This window comes from Mustelus asterias, chromosome 21 (genome assembly GCF_964213995.1).
Source record: "Mustelus asterias chromosome 21, sMusAst1.hap1.1, whole genome shotgun sequence".
NCBI lineage: Eukaryota > Metazoa > Chordata > Chondrichthyes > Carcharhiniformes > Triakidae > Mustelus > Mustelus asterias.
This window is the reverse complement of record NC_135821.1, coordinates 62,414,856-62,437,295: the sequence shown is the minus strand read 5'-3', so window position 1 is coordinate 62,437,295 and position 22,440 is coordinate 62,414,856. Positions and strand designations below refer to the sequence as shown.

The following is a 22,440-nucleotide window of genomic DNA, read 5'->3' as shown; positions in this document are numbered from 1 at the left end:
AAATTCATCTGGTTCACTAATGTCCTTTAGGGAAAGAAATCTGTCATCCTTACCTGGTCTGGCCTACATGTGACTCCAGAGTCACAGCAATGTGGTTGACTCTCAACTGCCCTCAGGCAACTAGGGATGTCCAATGAATGCTGGCCAGCCAGCGACGCCATGTCCCACGAATGAATAAAAAAATTCCTGCAACTTCCCTCCATGTCACACACCATCAGACTTGGATCTATGATAGCATTACTTTATTGTCGCTGGGTCAAATTCCTGGAACTCTCTAACAGCACTCTGGGTGGACCCCGACCAGATGGACTGCAGGTGGTTCAAGAATGTGACTCATCACCATTCTTTCAAGGGAAATTAGGGGTGAGTGAATTGCAGGGTGCTGGCACTGAGAGGCAGTTGCCTGACACCCAGATGCAGCCATCTCTCATGAAGCCGCTGCTGATGTGGCGTACAAATCTTCAGCCCTCCTGACTGATCCCTCTCCACATTGAGGCCCACCTTATGTTATGCACGTGTAAATCTCAGTGCACTCAGGATTCAATCACACCTGGCAGTGTGGAGAAGGTCACTGACCCGCTTTCGCCACTGGACCCAGGTGTACTGTTGGACCCTATAGCTGCTGCACTCTATTGCTATCTCTGCTTAGGCTTGCTTAGTCAGGTTGAAGAGTTTTTTCTTGCCATCCATGGGGAAGGGCAGCACCATCTGAGAACCTGCAGAGAAGCATTTGACTGAATCGTGGGGCCACCCTTTTGACTGTGACATCCCTGTTTACAGCCTCTTGCTTTGTTCTTTTGACTGTACAAGTGAAACCCTGAGTTGATGGCCCATGGTCTGGGGGTAAAGGGTGTTCGTTTTTTGTCCGTGGGACATGGGCGTCGCTGGCTGGCCAGCATTTATTGCCCATCCCTCGTTGCCCTCAGAGGACAGTTGAGAGTCAACCACATTGCTGTGGCTCTGGAGTCACAGGTAGGCTGGACCAGGTAAGGACAGCAGGTTTCCTTCCTTCCTTTATTCATTTGTGGGATATGGGCATCGCTGGCTGACCAGCATTTATTGCCCTTCCCTAGTTGCCCTTGGAGGGCAGTTGAGAGTCAACCACATTGCTGTGGCTCTGGAGTCACATGTAGGCCAAACCAAGTAAGGATGGCAGATTTCCTTCCCGAAAGGACATAACTGAACCAGATGAAATTTTCCAAGAAGCGACAATAGTTTCACGATCATCAGTAGATTCCTAATTCCAGATATTTTTTATTGAATTCAAATTCCACCATCTGCCGTGGTGGGATTCGAGCACAGATCCCCAGAACATTAGCTGAGTTTCTGGATTAATAGTCTCATGATAATACCATTAGGCCATCGCCTCCCCTCTATGCTAAAAGATGGGTCCTCACAGCAGCTGGCATGAGGGTGCAGGAAGCTCTCAGGCACAGCAGACAGGTCTGGCTGCTGTCACTAAAGCACCAGGACCTGTGGTCCCTTCACCCGATACCAGGACCGGTGCTCGCCGGATTGCCCCAACCCTTGATTCCTCGAGTCTGCACGACCAAATAGTTAATTAGCCAACTGCCATATAATAATGTTCGGACCAGGCGCTTCTGCCCCAAATGCCAAGTGGCAATGCTGCCCACTGCCAGGTCCACCGCCGGGAACCGCACTGCTGGCATGAAAATCCGCCCATGTGTCTCTTCACTTTCCAATTGGTCGAGTGAAGGCAGTGTGCTCAGTGGGGTGAACCAATGGTGGGGGTGTGAGGGCGGGCAGCTCAAGGCAGTAAGTTTTGTAATGAAATCTTCAGAAATATGCCCAACCACATTTGGCAACCCGAGGCAGCTTGTGAGGACAGGGTTGGGGCTAGTTCCATCCGATAAGCAGGTGGTGGGGCGAGTACCACAACTGAGGGTCCTTCAAAACAATCGGTACAAAATTAGATCGGTTTCCTGTCTGTGCAGGCTGCAGTCTGCTGTGACCCCAGCATATTTCCTGTTGACTAACCGAGAGGGCTCCCAATGTTCACTGATTGGGAGTAATAGCTGGCACGGGGAGTTGTGAGAATGTGATATTTGCAAACACATGGAGTAGTTGAGACAAATGGCATTGTTGCACTTAAGGGAAAGTTAGAAAAACACATGAGAAATAATGGAATCTGATATGTTGATGGGGTTCAATGAAGGAAAGTGGGTGGAGACTGAGGTGGAGAATAAACACTGGCGTAGATTGTTGGGCTGAAAGCAGGTGTTTCTGGGCTGTACAGACACAGCTCCCATAGGTGGCTTGATTCTAATGCAGTTCCCTGTACTGCTGGATTTAACAACTTGACGCAACCTGCACTCTTAATACTCCTGACAGGGTCCTCAACTGCATGGGGTGGTACGATGGCACAGTGGTCAGCACTGCTGCCTCACAGTGCCAGGGACCCGGGTTCAATTCCGGCCTGGGGTCACTGTCTGTGTGGAGTTTGTACATTCTCCCCGTGTCTGCATGGGTTTCCTCCGGGTGATCTGGGTTCCTCCCACAGTCTAAAGATGTACGGGTTAGGTGGATTGGCCATGCTAAATTGCCCCTTAGTGTCAGTGGGACAAGCAGGGTAGATGAGTGGGGTTACGGGGATAGGGCCTGGGTGGGATTGTTGTCGGTGCAGGCTTAATGGGCCGAATGGCCTCCTTCTGCACTGTAGGATTTTTATGATATTCTTGAAACTCAATAAAACTAATGGGATAGCGGAAGTGGGAAAATCAAAGTAATCTTAAAGGTCAAGTGACTTTCTGGCAAAGTGTTCATCAAATTGTCTTTTGTTTGGGGAGGGAGGAGACTTATTTTTTTCTCCTCATCCAAGGGAGCTGACATGAAATGATGGAGTACACGTACTTCCACCTGGTTCACATTATTATTTTATCTTTTTATAAATAAACATAGCCACGATGACAATGCCCATTTAAAGCTGATTATTTATAACCCAGAATTGGAGTGTGAGCTTTCATTGGTGCCATTATTGTCAGAAACACTACAGTGCAGAAAGAGGCTACTCTGCCCATCGAGCCTGCCCCTATAGCACTCTCCATCAAGGCCACATCCCCATAACCCTGCTGATCCCTGCTATTCCCCCTGACACCAATGGTGGAATTTTACCGGCACATCCGCCTGTGGTTCATACGATCCCGTCCGAGGCCCACAAGGAATGCCATTCTCCGAGCCTTGCCCGCCCCCAGAATCGGGGCGGGCGTGCCAGTACAATTCCTGCCCTAGGGTCAATTTAGTATAGAGTTAAACTGTGCCCTCCTGTGCCCAATGTAAACAGTGCCACCCCCATGTTCAGTGTAAACAGCCACCGCCCCACTCCCCCATCCCGCCTCCCGTGCTTAGCGTTATCAAGTGAGAAGAGACTAAAGGGTTAAATTAAGAGATCAGGTCGCACAAATGAGGCTTGTGTTTCCTTGTTGTGTTATAATTCAGATCAGAAACTCCAAAGTGTTTTATGAAGTCCGCCTGGATCATAAGTTTTGCAACTTGAATTTGGCCAGGGTGAGCATGAGATGTTTCACTTCAGGTATGACCCACCAGGGAGCTTTTATCAAAAAAAGTTTATTTAAGAATACAGTTAACATGTATGGAAAGAAAATTAGCAACGACTTTTACCAATTACGAACAAGAAAAAAACAACTATAATATTGCATAGGCCTTAACAAATATATGAAATGTTTCAACGAAACAAAACCCAGGTTTAGCACAGAAAATACAAATGCTCACGTGATGCTGGAACTTAGTCCTTTGGTTGGATGCCGCAGTTCTCTTCAGACACACACGCACACGCACACACACACACACGCACACACGCACACACAAGAGCTTGAAGTCAGAACAGCTTCCCAAAACACCAGGGAGAGAGAAAGAGGAGACTCGAGGAACTAATTAGTCAACGACCGACAGCAGAATTTTCACTCCAGGAAGGCAAGAAATCTTGCTTCCAGCTGGCCAGCAGAATTTACAAAACCAGGGAGAAAAAGAGAAAACTTACCTGCCACTTGACAACCAGGACAGGTTCTGACTAAAACAGCAGCTAGCAGCCAAATGGAAAGTGAAACTTTGAATTCACTATGAAGATAAAAAACTGTCCAAAGCACATGACCTGCCACCCAGTCTTCCCCCCCAACAATGCGGGGTCATAAAACAAATCCCAGAAAGTATCTGAGGTCCAGAATAAGAATAAACAAAACCATTTAAACCACTGAAGCAGCAATAAAAGGACTTCGAACCAGACAGCCCGGCAATAGTTACAAAAACCAAAGCTGTTTAACTGCAGGGAACATGACATAAAAATAATACATTTCTTAAAGATACACGAGTGTCGCAGTTGTTTAGAAGAGTAAAGCATTGATCTAACTGAGGTGTTCATGAGATAATTAATAAGTTTGATAGGGTAAGTAGAGAGAAACTAATTCCTCAGGGAGCAGGGAGTCCAGAATACAAGGGCATAACCGGTGATATAAGGAAATATCTCTTCACAGAATCTGGAATTCTCCCCCAAAAAAAGCTGTGGGGACTGGGGTTCATTTCAAAACTGAGACTGCTATTTCTTGGAGCCAGTATATTGAGTGTTACAGAACCCAAGGTGGATAAATGTAGTTAAGCTATAGGCCAATCATGATCTAAATGATGAAAGGACAGGTTTGAGATACTGTATGGCCTGCTTTCTTCCGATGGGAGGATTGTGGGTTCAAGGCCCACTCCAGGTCTTCAGCGCAGCAGGCTGCCTCTTCAGCACAGTATTTCCACTGAATTTCAATAGAAATAGAAATTGGAAGCATTGTAAAATGTGATGTTGATTCACCAGCAGCTCTGTGAATCAAACACAGGTGAGAGGAGAATGGATTCTTTAGAAAGGATTTCAATGGTAGGTTAATTAATTATTAGCGGGCAGTTGTCCGCAGATATATAGAGTGATGTCGCATCATCTAATTATAAAGCATGATTGAAGACCTTTTGGCCCATTGTACCTGTTCTAGCTTTTTGAATGAACTATCCAACTGCCTCACAGCACCAGGGATCCGGGTTTGATTCCGGCCTTGGGTGACTGTCTGTGTAGAGTTTGTATGTTCTTGCCATGTCTATATGGGTTTCCGCCGGGTGCTCTGGTATCCCCTACAGTCCAAAGATGTGCAGGTTAGGTGGATTGGCCATGCTACAGTGCCCCTTTGTGTCCCAAGATGTATAGGTTGGGAGGATTGGCAGGGTGGATGCGTGGGGCTGCGGGGATGGGGCCTGGGTGGGATGATCTGTTGGAGAGTCATTGCAGACTAGATGGACCGAATGGCCTCCTTCTGTACTGTAGGGATTCTATGATTCTATTTGTTGTCCCAAAGTCTTGCAATTTTTCCCTGTTAAAGTGTATATCTAATTGCCTTTTGAAAGCTCAAGTTGAATCTGCTGCCAGCATTCTTTTAGGTAGCGCATTCCAGCTCATAACAACTCACTGTATAAAACAAATTCTCCTCATTTCCCCTCTGGATCCTATGCCGATTTCTCTGTCCTTTGGTTACTGACCTTCCTGTCACTACAACCATTTCCCTTTATTTATTGTCTAAACCCTTCACAGTGTTGAACACCTTAAATCTCCCCTTAATCCTCTCTCCCTAAGGTGTAACAATATTCCAAATCGCCAATCAGGCTGATTAGTATTTAGTTTTAGTCCAGAGAAGAATATGCTTTTACAAATATACTCCAATGTCTGTGTTAAGATGACAAATGACTCCCAGAGCCTGCAACAACCAAGACAGAGTGATTTAAAGTGTTCTTATTTTAGTCTGATCTGACCTCCACTACATATCTTAAATTAGCTGAGGTTCCCATTACAGCAGCAAGTAAACGGCCTGACCAACTCATAAACAGCTGATGTAATTGTACATATTGAACATATACTGGAAATAACATGCCCCACCCCTCACCTGCCCCTTCCAACCCCCTCACACAAACACACCTACACACCGTCACACTGATATCACATGCCATAGATACACACCAAAAGTTTTTTTAAAGTTGTAAAAGTTTATTTATTAGTGTCACAAGTAGGCTTACGTCAACACTCCAAGTTACTGTGAAAATCCCCTTGTCGCCACACTCCGGCGCCTGTTCGGGTACACTGAGGGAGAATTTAGCATGGCCAATGGACCTAACCAGCATGTCTTTCGGACTGTGGGGGGAAACCGGAGCACCTGGAGGAAAACCACACAGACACAGGGAGAATGTGCAGACTCCGCACAGACAGTGACCCAAGCCACGAATCAAACCCAGGTCCCTGGTGCTGTGAGACAGCAGTGCTATCCACTGTGCCACCTGTCCATACTCCCACCCATATACCACCCCCTGCACATGCTCACATTGATACACTTACTCCCATAAACACCCCAGGCACATACTTGTCTACAAACCCCAAAACACACCCACACTTCACCCATCAAGCATACACACACACATACATACCACACATAATCCTATCTTTGATCCAGCCACATACTTACCATACAGCCATCTCACACACTGCACTGCCCACACACATATATCCATCTGACACGCATGCAGGCGCGCACACAGACACACACACATACACAAACAGACTCTGTTATAAACAAGGCTAGACTTTCTATAAACATAGACACAAACTGCCTGGCACAGCACCCTACCGAAACACTGCTGGCACGGGTCAAATACAGAATAAAGCTTTCAGATGCATTAAGTTTACTTTTCAAAAGCTCTGTAGTTTTAGGGCTTGTAACTTTGGATTGAAAAATTTCAGGTGTGTCTCCATTCTTGAAGATGGGTGGGAGAGAGGAACCAGTGAACTATCAGCCTGGCAGCTGAACATTAGTTCTGGAGAAGTTATGGAATCAGTTAGTTAAGAGGCTGCTTCCTGGAAGAATGAGTGTGGTTCCCTCAAACTTTCCAGCCAGTGGAAAGAGTTACTGCCACCCAATAAAATCCCAGGCCATGAGTGCAGGTAGAGGGTGGGGAAATAATTGAACTGGGAAACACAGGTGTAATTCAGTTTGCATTTGAAAGATCTTGGTGATGGTTGTAAATTGGCAATATTAAATGGCTGCCCATTATAAATCTCTCTAAATGTTGCATTTCCATTGACTTCGATGGATATGTAATGGAGATTTACAATGGAAATATATACTGGGTGGTTGAATCAATATCATCATTTGCCACTATTACCCATTGTCCAAATTACCCTTATACATATTTCCATCAAAAATTCCCATATCCACATTTACAAAAGGGGAGGTGGTGGCCTAGTGGTATTATCATGAGACTATTAATCCAGAAACTCAACTAATGTTCTGGGCACTGGGGTTCGAATCCTGCCACGGCAGATGGTGGAATTTGAATTCAATGAAAAATATCTCAAAAAAATCTACTAATGACCATGAAATCATTGTTGATTGTCAGAAAAACCTATCTGGTTCACTAATGTCCTTAAGGAAAGGAAATCTGTTGTCCTTACCCGGTCTGGCCTACATGTGACTCCAGAGCCACAGCAATGTGGTTGGCTCTCAACTGCCCTCGGGCAACTAGGGATGGGCAATAAATGCTGGCCAGCCAGTGCTGCCCATGCCCCATGAATGAATAAAAATAAATAAATAAGTTATCTGTAGATTGCCAAAGTTGGGATGTTACAATTGGCTCAGTGCACTTGGACTATGAATGGGAGCACTCAGCAGGGTCCTGGCTTCTGAAAGTCATGATGTGGAGATGTCGGCGTTGGACTGGGATAAACACAGTAAGAAGTCTCACAACACCAGGTTAAAGTCCAACAGGTTTATTTGGTAGCAAAAGCAACTAGCTTTTGGAGTGCTGCTCCTTCGTCAGGTAAGTGGGAGTTCTGTCAAAAAAACAGGGCATATAAAGACACAAACTCAATTTACAAAATAATGGTTGGAATGCGAGTCTTTACAGGTAATCAAGTCTTAAAGGTACAGACAATGTGAGTGGAGAGAGCGTTAAGCACAGGTTAAAGAGATGTGTATTGTCTCCAGACAGGACAGTTAGTGAGATTTTGCAAGCCCAGGCAAGTCGTGGGGGGTTACAGAGAGTGTGACATGAACCCAAGATCCCGGTTTAGGCCGTCCTCTCGGGTGCGGAACTTGGCTATCAGTCTCTGCTTAGCGACTCTGCGTTGTGTGTTGTGTAGGCCGCCTTGGAGAACGCTTACCCAAAGATCAGAGGCCGAATGCCCGTGACCGCTGAAGTGTTCATGAAGGTTCATGCCACACTATCTGTAACCCCCACGACTTGCCTGGGCTTGCAAAATCTCACTAACTGTCCTGTCTGGAGACAATACACATCTCTTTAACCTGTGCTTAATGCTCTCTCCACTCATTGTCTGTACCTTTAAGACTTGATTACCTGTAAAGACTCGCATTCCAACCATTATTTTATAAATTGAGTTTGTGTCTTTATATGCCCTATTTGTGAACAGAACTCCCACTTACCTGATAAAGGAGCAGCGCTCCGAAAGCTAGTGGCTTTTGCTACCAAATAAACCTATTGGACTTTAACCTGGTGTTGTGAGACTTCTTATTCTGAAAGTCATCCAGTGAAGCCCTAGCCAAGAGTGTTTTGATTGAGAACAGGACTGGCTTCAGCTGTGATGCCTGCCTGATCCCACTGCATGGTCCAATCGACTGCCAAAACTAAAACTCACCCTCTAGGCTCACCAATGGCAAAACACCATGAGGAGTGAGACCCCGGGGCAGGAGGAGGGGGTGTGGCGGGGGTGTGGTGGGTGTGGGGGGGGGGGGGCGGGGGCTGGTAATCCATGTGATGATCTCTAGGTGGAGCTTCAAGCCTTCAGAGCGAGGGGAGAAAAACTAAGAGAAAAATAATCACATAACGCTCAGGAAACAAATGGTCCCTGCAAGCCAAGGGGTTGAAGGATGTTAATCTCCTGATATTTTCACTCACTGTCTCCCCACCCACCCCGCTCCCAACCACAATCCCCCCATCATCAAATTCTGTCTGATATCACAGAATCATAAAATCCCGACAGTGCAGAAGGAGGCCATTCAGCCCATTAGGTCTGCACCGACCACAATCCCACCCAGCTCCTATTCCCATAACCCAACATATTTACCCTGCTAATCCTCCTGACACTAGGATCAATTTAGCATGGCCAATCAACCTAACCCGCACATCTTTGGAGTGTGGGAGGAAACCGGAGCACCTGAGGAAACCCACGCAGACATGGGGAGAATGTGCAAACTCCACACAGACAGTGACCTGAGGCCGGAATTGAACCCAGGTCCCTGGCACTGTGAGGCAGCAGTGCTAACCACCGTGCCACCCAAATGACCAGATATATCCCGAATGACCAGACTGTGGTTCCTCCTGCAAAGTTGCTGTAAAATTACCCATCGCTCCAGACTCTGAATCAAGTCGCGCACCCTTAGGAATGTTTAATAATAACCGTCACCCTGTTATCTCTGCTCTTCAACCAGCTGACATGGCACGCAATGAGCAATGTGCCTTCGTTCAATGATTCACAGTGGGTTACAGCACAGGTTTAAAATTTGTTTCCAGAGCACGTGAGGTAATGCTATTAAAATTAGCTCACTGACAATCTAGCATAATGGGATGGAATGCAAGGGCATTTTGTTCAACCCATGAGTATCTTTTATTGGGGGGGTGGTTTGGGAGCAGGGAGAGTGGGCATCATTTGGGTATTTGCTGAAGGATATTTCCTTTCCATGCAAAGGATTAACAATATAAATACCTGTATTTATATAGCACTACATACTATATATATATTTATTGTATACTGCAATTAAATATCCCAAGACGCTTCATTGGAATGTTATCAAACAAAATTAGATCTGGAGCCACCATCCCCCTATGGAGATGCCAGGGCCGATTACTCAAAACCCATTCAAAATTGTAGTTGTTGCTTGAGGAGCATCTTAAATGAGGAAAGAGATGAAAGGAGTGGGGAAGAGTTAGGGAGGAAATTCCAGAGCTTAGGGTCCAGACAATTGAGGGGAAGACCAGAAATGATATCATAGAATAGAATCCTAGAATCCTTACACCCATCGAGTCTGCACCTGCTCTTTAACAGAGTAACAGAGTATCTTACCCAGGCCCTCTCCCCTGTTCTATCCCCATAACTGTGCATATTTACCATGGCTAATCCATCTAATCTATATATCTTTGCACGTTAAGGGGCAATTTACCATGGCCAATCCACCTAACCTGCACATCTTTGGAGTGTGAGAGGAAACTGGAGCACCCAGAGGAAACCCACACACACGCAGACACAGGGAGAGTGTGCTAACTCCACACAATCACCCAAGGCCGGAATTGAAGCCGGGTCCCTGGTGCTGTGAGGATATTTAATTAACGTGGTGTTGTTAAACTTCTTGCTGTGAGGCAGCAGTGCTAACCACTGTGCCACCGTGCTGCCTCACGGAGTGATGGAATGATGGAGTGATTGAAAGCAGAAGGCTTAAGAGGATAGAATTGGATTAAGTGTGGATGGCTCAGAGAATTGTAGGACTGGAGGAAATTACATAGATTGGGTCCATAGAGGCATTAGGAAACAGGGATGAGAATTTAAACTGCCCGCCCGGTCAGTGAACACAGGGGTGGATGGTACTCATGTGAGTAAGGACCAGGGCAGTTTTAGTTGACCTTGAGTTTATGGAGGACAGAAATTCAGAGATGGCCTGGATTGCATTTGAACCTTCAAGTCTAGAGGTGTGGAGTGGTAAGGAATAGAATTTCAGCAGCCGATGAGCTGAAGCAAGGGGAGAGAGTCTTGGAAACCTGGAACTCTCTCCCCCAGAAAGCTGCAATGCTCAGAGACAACCCAAGATTTCAAAACTCAGATCAATAGATTTTAAATGGATATGGATATCAAAGGTTATGGAGCAAATGCAAGTAAATGTATCTGAGGTGCAGATTTGCCATGATCGAGTTGAATGGCAGAGTAGCTTCGAGGGATTGAATGGCCTCCTCCTATTATTAATGTTACAATGTTCTGCTGCCACATTGGTAAATCACTCACCCGATGAAGGGGCAATGCTCCGAAAGCTCGTGCTACCAAATAAACCTGTTGGACTTTAACCTGGTGTTGTGAGATTTCTTACATTGGTAAATTGTATGGGCTTAACCATCTATGGGTTAGTTAACTCCAACTTAAAGACTAAATTCCTCCTATCCAGAACCTCATGACAGAAGAAGGATAGCTGGAGAGGAGGTGGCCCCAATCCAGGATCTGCCAGGTGAGTGAGATGCTGCTTGGGGAGAGTGTACCAGCTAGTAATCTCAACGGGGAACCAGACCCAATTCTTGATTCGATCATTGAAGGGACTTCGACTCTTGGGACCTTATGGTTTTCACTCTGGCTCAGTACTACTGATGTTGCCGCCTGGTGTCAGGTCTCCATCATTTCTCCCATTCCACCCTGCCTGACCCCACTGACCCCACCCTCACCCATAGCTGCTAAACTATGATGCAACTTTAACATGCCACACAATTCCACGAATGTATGTAACCATGGACATGACCCTGACACTTCAGGGTCAGGACAATATTCTGGACAAGGGAGGATCATAGAATGATAGAGCACAGAAAGAGGACATAGATTCTATTGTGTCTATACTGGCTTTTTGTGGGAATTGCAATTAGTCTCCATTGCTCCTTTTCAAATATTTATCCTTTAAAGGTTACTATTGTCAAGAAGTTGGGATAACATGAAGGTAAAAGAATTGGTTAGAACGAAATGATAAGGATTCAGCTGCACAGAGAGCTTTTGATGTGCAGATTAGCCCAGTAGCAGGGTGAACAGATACATATTTAAGTGAAGTGGAGAACGATAGGGCATAGAATTGCAGGAGTTAAAGATATAGAGGGTAGAATTTCAAATGGGAAATAAGAACGGATGTTGCTCTTATATGCTAAAAGAGTGAATTCTATGATTAGTTAATAAGATAAGACAAGATTAAAAGGAATAAACTATATATCTGTGGCAGGGTAGTCCTGTACTGGAGGAAAACAGCTGACGGCAACCAGGATCACAGTCACATCCAATGGAATCCAAGCTTTTGGCCCAAAGACTGCTGTTTAAAACCCCCGATGTGCTACTCTGAACAAGAAGAAAAGTCTTCCGAGGTCCACAGCATCACAGATGCTAATCTTCAGCCAATTAGATTTACTCCATGTGAAACAGGAAACAGCCGAAGGTACTGGATACTGAAAAATGTTATGGGCCCTGACAATATTCTGGCGATAGTACTGAAGACGTGTTCCCAAACTTGCCGCAGCCCTAGCCAAGATTTTCCAATACAGCTACAACACTGGCATCTACCCAACAATGTGGAAAATTGCCCAGATACATCTAGTACATAAAAAGCGGAACAAATCTAACTCGATCACCACCCTATCTGTTTAATCTTGATCATCAGTAAAGTGAGGGAAGGGGTCATCAACTGCTCTATCAAGCGGCACTTGCTTAGCATTAACCAACTCAGTGATGCCCAGTTTGGGTTCTGCCAGGGCCACTCAACTCCTAATCTCATTGTAGCTTTGGTTCAAACATGGACAAAAGAACTGAATTCTAGAGTTGAGGTGAGAGTGATTACCCTTGACGTCTGGAAAGCACTTGACAGAGTGTGGCATCAAGGAGCCCTAGCAAAACTGGAGACAATGGGAATTGGGAGAAAATCTTCTGGTTGGGAGTTATCATTGATCAGAAACTGAACTGAATTAGCCTGTGAGGCAGCAATGCTAATCACTGTGCCACCGTGCCGCCAAATGTTAATGACGAGATTTATTTTCTTGCAAAGCCTTTCTGCCCAGAGAAGGACTCATTTAAAATATGGAGTCAAAAAGTATTAAATTGTTTTCAGAGAATGAATAAAGGTCACATTTTTAGTGTTTATAATTTTTCTTTCCAATTCTATTTCTTTTCTCTCTCTCTCTTTCTTAATCCAATTTACCTTTCCTTCTCTTTATTTCTCTTCTCTGGGGCGGCACAGTAGCACAATGGTTAGCACTGCTGCCTCACTGCGCCAGGGACCTTGGTTTCATTCCGGCTTGTGTCACTGTGTGGAGTTTGCATGTTCTCCCTGTGTCTGCATGGGTTTCCTCCGGGGGCTTCGTTTTCCAACCACAGTCCGAAAGACGTGCTGATTAAGTGCATTGGCCAAGCTAAATTCTCCCTCAGTGTACCCGAACAGGCGCCAGAGTGTGGCAACCAGGAAATCTTCACAGTAACTTCATTGCAGTGTTAATGTAAGCCTTCTTCTGACACTAATAAATAAACTTTAAACTTTTATTACTACTTTGACTCCAATTCACGTTATTTCCTTCTCCCTCCGTTTCTGTCTCAGTTCTAAAATTTCACTTTTTAAGGAGATCGACAGTTTGTTCAGTATTTCAGTGAGGTCCCAGGTGCCCCATTCCCTCGCTGCATTATCTCACACTTCCAGCGAGTTAAAGATGTTCAAGCTGATGGGTGAGGGAAAAGCTATTGGATGTGCCACGTGATGCCCCACCCCAGCTAGCTCTGGGCCACTGTGATTGGAAGGGTAGAATAGATAGTGAATCAAAGATTTGTAAGCTCTGACCTTGCGAAAGTTTTTGGTTGACAGCACAACCTTTAGCCACTCCTTTTCATCTGATATTTCTCATGTGGATGTCATCTGATAAGTTCCGCTGGCACACTGAAGGTTCTCATCTTTCATCAACAGTTGCAGAAGCTGCCATTGTTGCACATGCAAAGTCATGTGATCACTTGTTGACTGCCACCGTTATTTCTTCCTGGAAATATTGCAAGAGTGAAGTCACAGTTCGTCCAAGCTCAGAGTACAGCAAGATGCAAGTTCTAACTCCAGACACAGGTGCTGAGCCTGCCTTTTCAACATTAGCGCAAGTTTTTCTGTTCTTTGTTTCCGCTTCCATGGTACATGACACAACCCAGGGCTTTGACGATGACAGGAATTCTAACTGCAGCAAACCTTAATGCTGAAAATTAATAAAAAGGATTTATATTTGATTACATTATTTTGTTAAGAGAAAAAGCTAAGATATAGAAACATAGAAACTAGAAGCAGGAGTAGGCCAATTGGCACTTTGGGCTTGGTCCACCATTCATTTTGATCATGGCTGCTCATCAAATTCAATATCCTGATCCCCCCTTCCCCCCCATATCCCTTGATCCCTTTCGCCCCAAGAGCTATATCTAATTTCTTCTTGAAATCAGACAATGTTTTGGCCTCAACAACTTTCTGTGGTAATGAATTCCACACATTCACCACCTTCTGGGTGAAGAAATTTCTTCTCACCTCTGTTCTAAAAGATTTACCCCTTATCCTCAAACTATGACCCCTAGTTCTGGACTCCCCCACCATTGGGCACATTCTTTCTGAACCTACCCTAACCCTGTTAGAATTTTATAGGTTTCTATGAGATCCCCTCTCACTCTTCTAAGCTCCAATGAATAGAATCCTAATCGACTTACTCTCTCCTCATATGACAGACGTGCCATCACAGGAATCAGCCTGGTAAACCTTCGCTGCGCTCCCTCTATAGCAAAGACAACCTTCCTTAGGAAAGGACACCAAAACTGCATACAATACTCCAGGTGTAGCCTCACCAATTCCCTATACAATTGCAATATCTCTGGGTCCTTTTCTGGTGACAACCAGTGTCTGCTTTTAGCATGTCAATGCCATCCAAAACTGTACACAAGCAATCCAAGGCTGTGTGTTACTTTGCAGAAAGACTTTTTTCTAAGAAATCTAGAGGCTCAATTAACTCTTGCAATGCCTAAATGATCAGCAGACCCTCTGCTTATACTGCCATCCCCTTCCTGGGAATATTGCAATAGCAAAGTCAGAGTCGGTCCTGAACATAGGAACATGAGATGGTGCAAGTGTAGGTCTTGAATAAAACTGACCAGAAGCCTGAGTCCACGACTCAGTGATCATGAAGTGAGATCTTCACATCAATTGATATTTGGACCACTCTGTGTGGAACTGAACTGAGTTTATGAGGATAATCTGTGCCCAATGAATTAATCCCAGCTGCTACTGCAGGTGAATGAATGCAGGTCTCAAAGAATTTCTTTCAACCAAGGTAGTTTTCTTTTACATTCTCGATATTTGCAGAATTGTAGCGAGCCTGGATTAAACAGAAACCCTTGTCATTGTACACGCGTACCCACATGTAATCTCCTTTCCTTTGTAGAGGTCCATGGCTTGTGAGTATTAATGACAAAACATAGAGTCCCTACAGTGCAGAAGGAGGCCATTTGGCCCACCGAGTCTGCACCGACCACAATCCCACCCAGGCCCTATCCCCATAACCCCATACATTTACCCCAGCTAGTCCCCGACACCAAAGGGCAATTTAGCATGCCCAATCCACCTAACCCGCACATCTTTGGACTGTGGGAGGAAACTGGAGCACCCGGAGGAAACCCACGCAGACACGGGGAGAACGTGCAAACTCCACACAGACAGACCCAAATTAGGAATCGAACCCAGGTCCCTGGCACTGTGAGGCAGCAGTGCTAACCACTGTAATTTAATAGCAATATTAACACACATTTATATATCTCCATTAGCGTAGTGAAACATCCCAAGAGCATTATCAGACAAAATTTGACACCAAGCTTGTGAAGAAAATATTAGGACAAGTGAGGTCAGTATTAAGGAGCGTCTTAAAGAGGAAAGAGATCGAGAGGCAGCAAAGTATCAGGAGGAAATTTCAGAGCTCAGGGCCAGAATGAAAGCAGTGCTGGAACAATGAACAACAAGGATGTGCACAATGGCATAACTGGAACATGGGAGTTGCAAAGGTTTGTAGGACTGGAGGAGGTTACAGAGATAGGAAGAGGCAGGGTTACTAAGGAATTTGAAAATAAAGCCAACAGTAACAAAAGCAAAAAGGCTGACCTCAGGAACTCAGCAAAGGGAAGTGGATCAACAGAGTTTTGCCACCTTGTGGCAGACTGCAGTACTGCTTCAGCACAATGAGTCAGATCTTTTGGAATTCGAAAGGAGCAGGATTTTTCCCCTGGGATTTGGAACGCAGGATGGTGGAAACCCCAACAAAAGATGACTTTCAGCTGTGGCTGTGGCTGAAGCCAGGCAGACAGGAAAGCCTGGGTCCCCTTCTCTGCCAATGGAAGGTCACCTCTTGACACTGTCCTGTCCCCCATTGCTTCACTAGACCTAGGACAATAGGCTTTAATAAGTCTTTAATTAGTTGTATCAGCTACCTGCCACTTGACAGGGTGTAGCCCTCCTGCCTGGCCACAACCCAATACCCCCTACATCCCACCTTTGGGAAAATGGTCTGAGTGTGGATTGCAGCTGTGGAATTGGCAAGCTAGCTGGCAGTGCCATGTTTTGTTACCACCTGCCTCTGTGCCTGCACCACAGGGGTCTAATTATTCTGCTCATGGTGGTCTATTTTATTTAGATTCTTACTAGGCAAGGGAATCATAGATTATGGGGCATGGTTTGGAATGTGGAATTTGAAACACAAATAGGTCCGCCATGATTTACCAGGATGCTGCCTGGTTTGGAGGGTAGGTCTTATGAGGAAAGGTTGAGGGAGCTGGGGTTTTCTCTTTAGAGCGGAGAAGGTTGAGAGGCGACTTAATAGAGGTTTATAAGATGATGAGGGGGATAGATAGAGTGGACGTTCAGAGACTATTTCCTCGGGTGGATGTAGTTGTTACTAGGGAGCATAACTATAAGGTTCATGGTGGGAGATATAGGAGGGATGTCCGAGGTAGGTTCTTTACTCAGAGAGTGGTTGGGGTGTGGAATGGACTGCCTGCAGTGATAGTGGAGTCAGACACTTTAGGAACATTTAAGCGGTTATTGGATAGGCACATGGAGCACACCAGGATGATAGGGAGTGGGATAGCTTGATCTTGGTTTCGGACAAAGCTCGGCACAACATCAAGGGCCGAAGGGCCTGTACTGTGCTGTACTGTTCTACGTTCTATGATCTTATTGATTGGCAGAGCAGGTTCAAGGGGCCGAATGGTCTACTTCTATTTCGGATATCCGTGTGTTTGTATTTTGAATTTTTGGTGCTGTCAGATTTTTCTTCATTGTTGCTGATGAGATGCTGATCTACTGACCTACAAAACCGCTCCACATTGGACAGGGATTCCCTTATTCCCCATCTGTTATTGACCTTACTTTTGATTTATTCTCAGGATATGAATGACAAGTTTACCCAATGGGCATTAAGGGACAAGTGCATTGTGTGGGACTAGAATTATATGTAGACCTGATCAGGTAAGCATTCCTCTCCCTGAAGAACATTAGTGAATCAATGGGTTTTTAAAAACATGTGTATTTTTGTTAACCCACAAATAACCGTATTCATTGAATTCAATTTCACAACTTGCCATGGTGGAAATTTGAACTCAGGACCTCAGTTTTCCTGGACCCAGTGCCATAACCATCAAGCTACCACACTCCTCAATGAAGCAGGAAGACTTCCTGTGTTTCCATTTCGAACAACATCATTAAAACAACAACTTGTCTTCGCTCCAAGTGTGTGAGGCTGATAGAGGGAGCAGTGCCAACTACCAGAAACTCTCACTCCAGCCACTGTCCCATCACCTACTATTGACATCCCTCCATTTATGTTGCCTGGGAACAGAGGTATTTAGTACAAGGACAAGGAAATTGCTAGGTTTCTGTGGTCCCAGGCCCCACTAACATGTCCTAAATTTGGACAGACAAATTCCCTGCAGGGTTACAGGGAGAAAGCAGGAGAATGGGGATGAGAATCGTATCAGCCATGATTGAATGACGGAGCAGACTCGATGGGCCAAATGGCCTAATTCTGCTCCTATATCTTATGGTCTTATGGTCTTACGAGAGCAGGGATTTGATCGTAGGCCTTCCTGCCCCATTTTCCCTCCTCTGTTGGTAACCTGCCTGATTTCGGAACATCCAGGCAGCCATTTCCTCTCACTAACCTTCGGAAAGAAAAAGAGTTTACATTTCTCCTACACTTTTCACAATCTCAGGATATCTCATAGTGCATTAGAGGCAATTAAGCACTTTTGAAGTGTTGTGATGCAGGCAATGCAAAAGCCAATTTCTGCACAGCACGATCCCACAAACAGCAATGAGATAAAAAGCAGATAAGCAGTTTTAAATTATATTGACTGAGGGATGAATGTTGGCCAGGACTCCAGGGAGAATATCCCTTCTTTTCTTCAAATATCATCATGGAATCTATTATGTCCACCTGAAAGGATACACTGAGCTCCAGTTTAATGTCCCATCTGATAACAGCACCACTGACAATGCTGCACCTCCAGCCCACCCCCACAGTGCTGGGTTGAAATTTCAGCCTAGCTCATGGGTTCAGGTCTCCAATGCTTTGGGGTGGGTCTATGATCCCATAATTTTCCGATTCAAAGGGAAGAAAGCTACACACTGAGTTATAGATGTCACCTTGAATACACAGAAACCAGCTCATACATAGAAAACACAATTTTGAGCCTGCATTACTTCAAACATCAGAAGTTGCACTTAAATGTTATACTATGCTTAAAAAAACTGAACAACCTTAAAAGTGAGAATAAAATATGTGATGAAAAATTAACCCATTCACAGCCAAGCAACTATCATTATCCTTCAATTTGCCCCCAACATATGTCTAAGCAGATTGGACATCAAAATGTAATCACGAAGCTATGTTGCCTTAAAGGGACAGATACTACACTAATTTGCAATTACAACAGAATAATGCACTGCACATCACCTGGCAAAATATTACTGCCCTTAAAAAACATTATGCAATGGCGTAGTTATACTGTCACTGGATTAGCAATCCAGAGACCCAGAGTAATGTTCTGGGGACCCGGGTTTGAATCCCACCATGGCAGATGGTGAAATTTGAATTCAATAAAAATCTGGAATTAAAAATCTAATGATAACCATGAAACGATTGTCAATTGTCATAAAAACCCATCTGGTTCACTAATGTCCTCTAGGGAAGGAAATCTGTCATCCTGACTTGATCTGGCCTACATGTGACTCCAGACCCACAGCAATGTGGTTGACCCTTAATTGCCCTCAGGAATGGGCAATAAATGCTAGCCCAGTGAGCGATGCCCACATCCCATGAACAAATAAAAAAAACTCGATGACCAGAACCAAATGGGATATTGGTGAGCTTTTCAGAAGCTTTGAGGTTCATCAATTTACGCTTAACTTTCCTTTGGGCGTGACCCGGCAGTTACTCCTAAAGTTATGGCTGTTTTCTCAATGGCAAGTTGCACCCAAACATCCTCCAGATCTCCGTAGGATACACCCAAACTTAAAATGGGTGAAAATCAGGATAAACTATCATGGCCCAAGAGAACAGCAAACTCACGTTGGTTTTAAGAGGGGTTTTAACTTAAACAGCCCTGATTTCTCCTCTCACCACCTGTCTGTACACAGAAAGATGTTTTTTAATATTTTATTTCCCCCTTTATATGTGGTGGCGTATTTTTCCCAACCCACTACTTTTGGCGTGACCCAATTCTCTATTAATAACTCCTCATCAAACTGGAGATGGGATGAACTAAAAGGGTTAATTTATTTGCAGCCACTCAAATGCGAGAGGAAGGTCGCACAGTGGTTAACATTGCTGCTTCACAGCTCCAGAGGCCTGGGTTCAATTCCCGGCTTGGGTCACTGTCTGTGTGGAGTTTGCACGTTCTCCCCGTGTCTGCGTGGGTTTCCTCCGGGTGCTCCAATTTCCTCCCACAGTCCAAAAATGTTCAGGTTAGATGCATTGGCCATGTTAAATTGCCCCTTAGTGTCCAGGATGTGTAGGTTAGAGGGATTAGTGGGGTAAATATGTGGGGTTACGGGGATAGGGACTAGGTGGGATTGTTGTCGGTGCAGACTCCTTGGGCTGAAAGGCCTTCTTGTGCACTGTGGGGTTTCTATGATTCTATGAACGCACCCCTCTTTTAATTCATACAATAAAGGTGGGATAGAGAACAGATGGAGGCACATGGCAAAGTCCACTAACAAAATAAGAATTATTGTTTCACCAAAGTCCAGAGTCCAGAATCTAAGACTAATGGTAAATTATTTCACAGAGTCGGCAGGTTGGAGATGGATGTTGGACACTTTTCCAGTACAGATGGCTTCCACAATGGACTCGACACGTGGAGATGACTTAGTCTTCTGGGTGCTGGTACAGAAGTTCAGAGGTTTCAGTAGAAAGTGTAGATGAGGGCCAGGTAATTTCAACCTGAATAGAGCTCTGGTTTGCTACTGCTGCTCAGCTGATAGTAGATGCCAGCCTGAGCCTTTCAGCTCCACGAGACAATATTAGAAGTTCCACCGGCTTTTGGATGGGGCAGGTGGACAGATAGTCATATGACATAACTCCCATTTTGCCACTTTGGTTTTGACAAAGGCTACATATTCTTTTGTCTAGGTTATTGACATGGTTAATGTTTCAACCATTAATAATCTCATAAAAACAGATTGTGGAGTCCTTTATCTTCTCCAACTCATCGTCACCATTGGTCAGGGCCAGGCCTTAGAAATGTAAATGGCCTTCGTACAACCCCTTTGGATTTGATCTCTGTAGTTACAAGGGAATTAGTGCATCTTTAGGCAATTCCTGCTACTCTTATGTGGGAGTTGGTTAGCTCAGTTGGCTGGATGATTGGTTAGAGATGTAGAGTGACGCCAATCGTGGAGGTTCAAATCCCATACCGGCTGAGATTATCCATGAAGGCCCTGCTTTCTCTATCTTGCCTATCGCCTGAGGTGTGGTGACCCTCAGGTTAAATTACCACCAGTCAGTTCTCCCCCTCAAAGGAGAGAGCAGCCAATGGTCGTCTGGGACTATGGTGAGACTGATGAACAATTACAATCGGTGGATATTCGTGGTTGAGAGTCAGAGGGTGGTCAGTGTTGTAGGTGGAAGCCTGTTCGGAAACAGAGTTTGATAGCTGGATGCAAAGATTGAAGAGATTTGCGGTGAATTGTAGTTATGTTCAGAACTCACTCCCGTCCATCTTTTAAACCATGTGATTGGCTTGTCCCCAGATTGTTGCTATCTCTGGAAGCAAATGAGGAGGAAATTCTGGGGTTATGTTTATAATTTTTAAAAATGAATTCCTGGGATGCCAGTATCATTGGCAAGGTCACCATTTGTTGCATATTTCACATGTGACAGCTGCAGAAACTTTGCAAGCATTTAGTGAATGGGATTTATGTTTTCTTTAATATCAGTCACATGTCAAATGGGAACTTTAAATGAAAACAAGAACACCTAGCTCTCTAGACAGTCTGCTTCTCCATTTCACTCCTGGCTCCTGTCCCTTCAATCCACTCTTTCACCATCATGAGAATTCACCAACCCTCTCAAACTTGGTTTCTTTATCATAGAATCATAGAAACCCTACAGTGCAGAAAGAGGCCATCTGGCCCATCGAGTCTGCACCGACCACAATCCCACCCAGGCCCTACCCCCATATCCCTAAACATTTACCCACTAATCCCTCTAACCTACGCATCTCAGGACACTGAGGGGCAATTTTAGCATAGCCAATCAACCTAATCCGCACATCTTTGGACTGTGGGAGGAAACCGGAGCACCCGGAGGAAACCCACGCAGACACGAGGAGAATGTGCAAACTCCACACAGACAGTGACCCAAGCCTGGAATCGAACCCAGGTCCAGCCAGTACGTCCAACAAATTATCAACTCCCTTCCGGCCTTCCAATTCTCCTGAAAAAATAATCCTGCCCTAATATATAGATGATCTGGAGGAGGGGACGGAGTGTAGGGTAACGAAGTTTGCAGACGACACAAAGATAAGTGGAAAAGTGAATCGTGTGGAGGACGGAGAAGATCTGCAGAGAGATTTGGACAGGCTGAGTGTGTGGGCGAGGATATGGCAAATGGAGTATAACGTTGAGAAATGCGAGGTTATACACTTTGGAGGAAATAATAACAAATGGGATTACTATCTCAATGGAAACAAATTAAAACATGCTACCGTGCAAAGGGACCTGGGGGTCCTTGTGCATGAGACGCAAAAGCCCAGTCTGCAGGTACAACAGGTGATCAAGAAGGCAAATGGGATGTTGGCCTATATCGCGAGGGGGATAGAATATAAAAGCAGGGATGTCTTGATGCACCTGTACAGGGCATTGGTGAGGCCGCAGCTGGAATACTGTGTGCAGTATTGGTCCCCTTATATGAGGAAGGATATATTGGCATTGGAGGGAGTGCAGAGAAGGTTCACCAGGTTGATACCGGAGATGAGGGGTTTGGATTATGAGGAGAGGCTGAGGAGATTGGGTTTGTACTCGTTGGAGTTTAGAAGGATGAGGGGGGATCTTATGGAGACTTATAAGATAATGCGGGGGCTGGATAGGGTGG

General features: G+C 45.1%; 1 long non-coding RNA gene across 1 annotated transcript in view; it reads right to left on the bottom strand.

Annotated features, from left to right (window-relative positions):
• LOC144509334 (uncharacterized) overlaps window positions 1-13,482 on the bottom strand; it is a 135,817-nt gene extending 122,335 nt beyond the window's left edge. The window contains exon 1 of the long non-coding RNA XR_013500452.1: window positions 12,993-13,482. This is a non-coding gene — a long non-coding RNA (uncharacterized LOC144509334). The remainder of the gene's footprint in view (window positions 1-12,992) is intronic.
• Window positions 13,483-22,440: the final 8,958 nt, after the last annotated feature.